Below are 9,098 nucleotides of genomic sequence, written 5' to 3'. Positions count from 1 at the left end.
AGTGCTGATTCATTGCCTACAAGAGGTAAGAGGAATTCTTGAGCTTCCTGGAAAAAGGGGCATGAGGGGCCTGGAAAAGGAGCTCAGTGGGGAGCTGTGAAGTGGTTGGTGAAAGAGAGAACCCAGAAACCTTTTGGGAGGTCAGGGCCCAAAGAGAAAGGATGATTAATGACAGCAGTGGTCATGGGAATTTAAGAACAAGGATGCCCAACATTAAATGTTGAAGTATTTAGCCCCAACCCTTTATTAAAAGTGGGCTACAGACAGTAACCTTGTGTTAGTGGTGGCTTTAGGAAGTAAGAGCAAAAGGGGCCTTGTGCAATATTTGGGATGATGTTTGACATAGAAGGCAAGACAAGTGAGACCAGTGTTCCGTGGGAGCAGGAAATTGGAGGGAGAGCTGACTGTGAGAGTTGAGTTTGGAGAGTACACAGATCTTCCCATAGATGGGGTTGGAGGTTTAGGGGCTTAACATTTATTTTTCATTATAGAAATTTTGAAAAACACTCCAAAGTAGTAAGAAGTATGCAATGAGACATTGGGTATTCATTGCTCAGTTTCAACAACCATTGAGGTATTTTTAATATTTAAGGGGAAAGTTGTTTAGAAGTGTAGAGGACTTGGGGCAAAAACAGGGAGAGCTCATCTGGGTTACACTTGTACATGCTTGATTGGGAAGCTTTTCATAAGATTCCAGAAATAGTTAAATCAGTTTATTCACATGTCAATTAACTTGTCTAGTCAGAGACCTACTATATCTAAAAGGGAAAATCATATACCTTCTTCCATGAGGAAGTAATTTCAATTTCCCCTCATTTCCCCAGCACTAACAATTTATCTGAGGAAGATGTAGGCTGGGAATGACTGTTAGGCAACCATTGGTAACTTCTAGCATCATTTAAGAAGTAAATACAGCTAAATAAGAGTATTTATTTCTGTTGCATGCTAATGTGATTCTGCAGTATACTGAGCAGCATGGTGGGGATCTACAGACATGTTGTCAGTACAGTGCCCTGAAAGCTACTAGGTATGACAGCAATTTCTCAAGTAATGTACAATAGCGTATTTAAGATTATACCAGAGAAGGTCAAGTTGTGGAAGAAAGAATCCAGGACTGGGAGTCAGAAGACTGAGGGTCCAGACCTGACACCACCTCTTTCCAGTCTGACACTTCATGCAAGTAACCCAAACTTTAAACGTTTTGGTGCTCTTAATCTCTAATTATCTGTGAAATACATAGAGATGTTTTTGCTTGCCTGAATTGACTTCTCCTTGCTCCAGTAATACTCCCTCAATTTTCCTTCATTGCTGCAGTCTTGGTGGATCTGTATCCCACTTTACCCTGGCGAAGGATGGGCATGAAATTCCAGGTTGGCCAATCAGAGTCTCTTTCGGAAATCTGAGTCTTGAGCCCGGTGATCCAGGGATTGAAAGTGCTTGAAGCTTTTCAGATTGAGATGGCAGGACTCAAAGTGACTGTCCATTAGCTACCACTCCCTCGATCTCTGAAGCGTTCCTGACTCCTGTCTTTTCTGGAGCATACTTGTTCAGTTCTTCTGTTGTGTGTGATCCCAAATCCTCCTCCCTCACTCCCTTGTCTTTTCTTAAAATTTCTAGAGTTAATTTCTGTTACTTGCAACCTGAGAACCCTAACTAATATAGGGAGATAATAAATATTTTCTCTGTCTACCTGACAGGTTTTTTTTTTTATCAGACTAAGTTTTGCATGTGAAAGTACTTTGAAAAAGCAAATTCATATAATAAAGATACTGTCCTTTATATTACTGCAGTATTTATTTTAAATAATTCAGATAAAACCTCTCTAATAACTAAGTGCCCACAATGTATCAACTTGCACATGTTTTAATAGTCTGAAAAGGGGTGTGTGTAAGCAGTCACCTTTGTTATCTAAAATAAATAATAATATGGGATAAATGTGAAATGGGTATTTCTAAGACTAAAATTTTATTATATATTCTTATGTATTCTTATAGGGAAGCAGTTGTGGCTCAACTGATAGAGCATTCGCCTACCACATAGGAGGTCCAGGGTTCAAACCCAGGGCCCCTGACCTGTGTGGTGAGCTGGCCCATGCACAGTGCTGCCACATGCAAGGAGTGCACCCCAGGAGAGCTGCGTCACGTGAAAAAAGCGCAGCCTGCCCAGGAGTGGTGCCACACACACGGAGAGTTGATTCAGCAAGATGATGCAACAAAAAAAGCTACACAGTTTCCCAGTGACTCATGACAGGAATGCAAGCGGACACAGAGAGAGACAATGGGGGGGGGGGGGGAAGAGAAATAAATAAAATCTTTACAAAAAAAAAAGTAAACGCATGCTCTTATTTGGCAATAGTATTTAACAGTTTTCCCAAGAAATTTCTAAATTCTTAGATTTTTTAAGATTCTTATTATATTAGAATCCAATATTATATTCCAAAATAAAATAAATTGATTTATATATTTTTATATGTTTTTTCTTATATTTAAGGACAGATTATTGGCTTTATAAAGGGAGAGTAGAAGGCTTACTTTCTATCTATATCTGAAGATGTTAAAAAAGATGAATCTGAAATGTTGGAGAGTTTCCTGACTCATTGAAGGGAAGAATCTACTCCAAATCAACTGGGCAAAACTCTAAATAAGAAGCAATCATGATAAAATATAATCTTCTCTTTGGCTTTCTAGATGAGAACACTACCTTATTGTGTCTTATGCTACAGAATAGTTTTAAATAGTGTTAGGGTGCCAGTGAGTGGTGGCCTCATTTTCAGGCCAATCATTTTAGAGACAAAGAGAAAGGAATCGAATATTTTAAATGAGGATGTGATGAGCTCTTTAAAAGCTAAAAATATTTTTGATAGCTGTTTGAGTTAGAAATGAAGAATCCTGGGAAGTGGATGTGGCTCAAGTGAATGGGCTCCTATCTACCATATGGGAGGTCCAGGGTTCGATTCCCGGGGCTTCCTGGTGAAGGCAAGCTGGCCCATGCTGCAAGCTGGCCCGAGTGGAGTGCTGGCCTGCCCAGGAGCGCTGGCCAATACGGCAAGCTAGTCTGAGCAGAGAGCCGGTGCAGCAAGATGACTCAACAAAAAGAGACACAGAGGAGAGACAATAAGAGATGCAGCAGACGAGGGAGTTGAGGTGGTGCCAGAGTTTGAGTGGCTCTCTCCCACTCTAGAAAGTCCCAAGTTTGGTTTCCGGTGCTGCCTACAGAGAAGACAAGCAGACATAGAAGAACATACAGTGAATGGACACAGAGAACAGACAAGGAGAAGCAGGGGAGGTGGAAAATAAATATATAAAAAAATCTTAAAGAAAAAAAAGAAAAATCCGTTGAAGTTTCTTATAGTATAGCTTATACTGCATTGCCTAGCAGGCTGAGAGGCGGAGGCTGATAAAGCCTTGTACAGTGGCAATGTAAACTTAGTAAGTAAAATAAAATCTTTGCACTGCCACTTTCTAATGATGCAGTAAATCATTACATTAAAAACTTAGCCACAACCCTGCAGACTGAGTTAATATTTCATCTGTAGAATGATACTTTTGCCTTACAAATGGGTGAACCTACAGACAGGACTGGACTTGTCATTTTACTTGTATTCAATTAGTACCCACACCAGCCAATCATCCAAAAAGATCTTTATGTGAATGCTTGGCAACAAACACAAGTGGTACGGAAATATGCAAAGTGTTGAATTCTTTTTTTGACTATCATGGCTTATCCTACAGCAATTGTGTAAAAGCACAGTTGGTGGTGAAAAAGAAACAGTGGGTATAAAACTGATGGTGCCTTGGGATGGACCAAGTGGCACCAACCTTCGCTAGTAGTTGTACTGCTGGTACTTAACTGCCGTGCATTTAAAGTGGGGGAAAAAAAGGAAAATAAAACAAGTGAAGTGGGAAAAAATGCATTTAAGATTAAAAAAAGGATTTCAAGTGAAAAAAAAGGGAGCATGTCATCGATGAAACAGTTAAAATGACTGATCTTATTAAATCTCAAATCTTGGATATATGTCCTTTTAACGTCCTGTGTGAAAAACTGAGAAGCATGGAAAGTGTGATGGTTATGCTCGGATAAGCACTGTGCTGTGGTTTGAATTGTGAGTTGAACAAGCCTCTATTTTCGTAAAATACCCTGGTGGTAGTTTGAGTTACGTACCCCACCCCCAAATTCTTAATCTTAATCCCATTTGGTGAGTATGAACCCATTGTAAATAGGATCTTTTGAAGCTGTTATCTTTGGTTAAAGTATAGCCAACCGACTCTGGAAGGTCTTAATCCTATTGCTGAAGGCCTTATCAAGAGAAAAGTCGACCTTCTTCACCTCCGCGTTAGCTTTTCTCTTGATAAGGCCTCCAGCAGTAGGATTAAGACCAGGCCCCCAGGACATGGGACAAAAACACACTACTTACACTTGCCTACAAAAATGGATTTCCAGTTGAAAATGTACTTTCTTTGCAATTGGTGAAATTCCGTATTAAATTATTTTTATCCTGAAAAAAAAGAGAAAAGCTGAAGAGAGGAGCTGGGAGCAGGGAGGCAGTGAAACCCAGAAGAGAGAGGAGAGACTTCACGTGGTGCTAGGCCAAGAATCCCCAAGGCTCTCCCCCAGCCCTCGCTGGTGCTGACGTTACAGACTTCGGGGAGGAAACATCCATCACCTTGCTGACGCCTCGATTTTGGTCCTCTCCTAACCTCAAAACCCTGAGCCAATAAATTCTCATTGGTTAAGCCAACCCAGTATGTGGTCTTTGTCACAGCAGCCTGGAAACTAAAATAGCTATTTTTACTTGAAAGAATGACTGACAGACAAAATATGGTGACTCAGATTTAGGTATTTAGTACATATTTTCTCGTAAGTGCGTGAAATGAACATACCACTTTGAGGAACACAAGTGACAGTATGTATTGCCAAAGATAAAAGTTAGGCTTTCAAACAAAAATTGGAATCTTGGAAAACTTCAATGTGCTGTCGTTAGTTTGATAGCTTCCCAAAATGTAAAGAGTTTTCTGCTAAGATTGGTAGTGATATTAATGAATCAGTGTCTTTGATATTGTATAATAAATCGTGTATACCTTTGAAAGATCTGCCTAATGCAGTGAACCAATATTTTCCACATGACTAATGCATGGTATAACAAAATTATGCATGGATAAAAAAATCAATTCAAAGTGCAAGATGAACCAATGGATTTTAATATAGCATAGTATGAAGAATTCATTCTTATGGTTTCAGATTCCACATTGTGACTTTTAAGAAACTACTACTCATGAAGTTTGGTAAGTATCAAAGAAGAAAACCCACAATTACTTTAAAAGTTTACATTTTCAACTACAAGTCTGTGTGAGGATGGATATTCTTTTATATATTTGAACTAAAACAACATTAAAACAAGATTGAATACACAAGCAGATGTGATAACCCAGCTGGCTTCTATTAAGCCTGATGTTAAAAAGGTTTGTAAACAAATGAAATACAATGCCACTCTTTTAATTTCTTGTCTTAAAAAGTATAGTTATTATTATTATTATTATTATTTTTAAGATTTATTTTATTTATTTCTCTCCCCTTCCCCCCCACCCCGGTTGTCTGTTCTCTGTATCCATTTGCTGCATGTTCTTTTGTCCAATTCTGTTGTTGTCAGCAGCACGGGAATCTGTGTTTCTTTTTGTTGTGTCATCTTGCTGCGTCAGCTTTCTTTGTGTGCGGCGCCATTCCTGGGCAGGCTGCACTTTGTTTCGCGCTGGGTGGCTCTCCTTAGGGGGCACGCTCCTTGCGTGTGGGGCTCCCCTACGCGGGGACACTCCTGTGTGGCAGGGCACTCCTTGCGCGCATCAGTACTGCACATGGGCCAGCTGCACACGGGTCAAGGAGGCCTGGGGTTTGAACCGCGGACTTCCCATGTGGTAGACAGACGCCCTAACCACTGGGCCAACTCTGCTTCCCTAGTTGTTATTATAGAAGATGTATTACTTATTCTAACTATGTAATGTAATATAACATACGATGTTATTTATGGTAGCATGCAATACTATTTTTATTATTTTTAAACGGCTTTTAATCTCTAATACTATTAATATCACTAGATTTAACTCATATATACAAAGATTCTTCTGGGTCCTTGATAATTTTTTAAAAGCTTTACACTCTACCAAAAGTTTGAGAAATGTTCTTTAAAACTATGTATTTGGGAAGGGAATATGGCTCCACAGGTAGAGTATCCACCTACCATATAGGAGGTCCAAGGGTTCAATGCCCAGTGCCTCCTGGCTTGTGTGGTGAGCTGGCCCACATGCAGTGCTGCTGCTCACAAGGAGTGCCGGCCCACACAGGGATGCCCCCATGTAAGGGTCCCCCCATGCAAGGAGTGGCCCCTACGCAAGGAGAGCTGCCCTGTGCAAAACTGTAGCCTGCCCAGGAGTTGTGCCACACACATGGAGAGCTGACACAGCAAGATGATGCAGCAAAAAGAGACACATTCCCAGTGCTGCCTGATGAGAATACAAGCGGACACAGAAGAACACACAGCAAATGGACACAGAGAGATGACAACGGGGGGGGGGGGGGGGGGAGTGAGGGAGAGAAATAAATAAATAAAGGCTTAAAAAAAAAGACTATGTATTTCCTTTACACGAAAACTTCTTTTAAAAAGGAGATAATATATATCTATTTTAAAAATTAATTAGAAAAACAAATAGTATAGCCTCAATAAATTGAATGTTTGAGAATTGTTTCTTCCTAAGCACTTACAACTAGTAATAGTTCTTTTAAAAATTCAAATGAACTGTTTGAATTTCATGAGAAAACCTAGTTATTGTAACATGAAAGAAAGATGTTCACATTAAGTTATTTCAGCCCTAACTTTCACAAACCACTTCACTTTTATCAGGGAAAATTATACTAGACTAGCATTATTAAGTGAGCAACAGCTCACAAAAGTATTATAGACAAATCACTTATTGCCTTATGAATGCGTAATGAATTCTCTAGACTCCCCTCTCTGTAGAGAACATCAGCTCACTATTAAGGTTCTGAACCTCAGTAAGTACAATTCATTTGACAAGGGGTAAAAACAAAACAGATTTCAATATAAGATTAGCTGAAAAAGACATTTCCTGAAGGAAGCTTATCTAATCATTCCTCACCACCCCCAAGATGGCTCTTTCGTCTGTCTGCTTGTCATCTACTTGCTGTTTCTGCTTGTTGTCTCTGCTCATTGTGTCCACTCATCGTCTGCTCATCTTTTAGGAGGCACTGGAAATGAACCCAGGACCTCCCATTTGGGAGGCAGGTATCCAACCGCTTGAACCACATTCACTCCCTGCTCATTGTGTCTGCTTGCTGTGTGAGTTCATTGCATCTGCTCATCTTCTTTAGGAGACACTGGAAACTGAACCCAGGACCTCCCATGTAGGAAGTGGGTGCCCAACTGCTTGAGCCACATCTGCTCCTCCTTATCTGGTCACTTTAAAGTATTTTTTTTTCCATCTTCAAGCTATTTTTAAATCCACTCTATTCTCAAGATAATTCTGAAAATGAAAAGAATAAATCTGATGGGCCTCAGAGCAACCTTCATAATTTCAAGGCAATGTTTGAACTCATTCTTTGTTATTTCATCACATTTCCTACCAACAATGCTGCCCACCCCTCTTCTTTGAAGCATCTGAAGTTCTCATTAATATGAACTCTTGCTTCCTTCAGCTTTAGGTATAACTTGTATTTAGTAAATACCCTTTACATCCTGCACCTCAATTTCCTGATGGACCATGTAAAACATGGAGGCAAGTGGTGTCCCTGGTGACTGTCTAAAGCTTAACTTTTGTCGCACCTTTTTAGATAGGTCCCTTGACTCTAAGTTTGCCTTTAAAGATTGGAAATTCAACATAGAAAACAAATTCAGTTGTTGAGCATCTGGCATTACATCTTGTTCCTAATGTAGCGCAAGGCTATACTACATAGCAAAACTCTGTTTATTAAGCTTTATCTTGTGGAAACTTTAAATTAAAAAAAATCCAATGGAGATCATGAACCTACTTAGATTCTAACATGTAAAGCAAATTTAAAAAAATTTCCAGCCTTCCTAAAAGAAGTGTGATGTTTTTGGCTGACAGAATAATCAACATTACAGATATAATCCATCATTATGGAACACAATTTTTGCCCTGGTAACAGAAAATCATTTTGGTAATCTGACACAGGGTCAACATTCTAAGATTAGAATTAAAGGCATTCATTTGGATTCTGTCCTTTAATAATTTTCAGAGAGGAAAATCATGAAGAGGTTTCTAGCTCAGTAGAGACATTGCTCAAAGGTGGGTAGAAATGGGCTGGTTTGCTCTTCAACAATTCAACAGGCCAAAGAGGGAGTTTTTCACTGATAGGGCTCTCGCCCACTCGCTGGTTTTGTGCCAGTTTTCCATATCGTTCTCTCCCAGCATCATAGTCTTGCTGGCACTTGTCTTGTACCTGGTCCCCAGGTTGCTTCTGGGTTGCCGACCCTCCTTCAAGCCTGCGTCCCAATCCGTGCAAATGGTCCTGTTATCCAGATGCAGTCCATTTAATACCACATGGCAGTTTCTGTGTTTGCTCTTAAACAGTTCTCCACAAAGCAGAATCCATATGCTGGCTTTTTGTTTTTGTTTTTACTTTCTGTCCAGGCCCATAATGATTTTCTTTATGGCACCACTTTTGCTGAAGAGTTCATAGATTTGTTCATCAGTTGTGTAAAAGGAAAGATTTCTGACATACAAAGTACAGCTTTTCTTCAGTAATTTTTCTTGTTTTTCATTGTCACTCCAGAAGGGCTGGTCTTGGTACTGGCTCAGCTCCATGTTGGAGGTGCTGCTCATCGCCTTCAGGAGGCCGCTGGTATTCACTCTTCTGTTGATGGACATTTGGGTTGTCTCTACCTTTGGCTGTTGTGACTAATGCTGCTGTGAACATGCATGCTCCTGTATTTGTTTGAGTACTTGTTTTCAATTCTTTTGGATATCCCTAGTGTTTTAGTGCCCTAGGCTGTTCAAAAGAGATAGCATGAAATAGTTTTGGCTTGAACAATGGGGATTTATTAGCTTACAAGTGTACAGTTTTGAGGG

The 9,098-nt window shown here is 39.9% G+C and overlaps 1 pseudogene; it reads right to left on the bottom strand.

Moving 5' to 3' along the window:
- Positions 1-8,274: 8,274 nt before the first annotated feature.
- On the bottom strand, positions 8,275-8,897 carry LOC101420753 (nuclear cap-binding protein subunit 2 pseudogene; annotated as a pseudogene).
- Positions 8,898-9,098: the final 201 nt, after the last annotated feature.

This window comes from Dasypus novemcinctus, chromosome 6 (genome assembly GCF_030445035.2).
Source record: "Dasypus novemcinctus isolate mDasNov1 chromosome 6, mDasNov1.1.hap2, whole genome shotgun sequence".
Lineage (NCBI taxonomy): Eukaryota > Metazoa > Chordata > Mammalia > Cingulata > Dasypodidae > Dasypus > Dasypus novemcinctus.
Note: the sequence above shows the minus strand (reverse complement) of the source record. Positions and strands in the feature narration are given on the sequence as shown.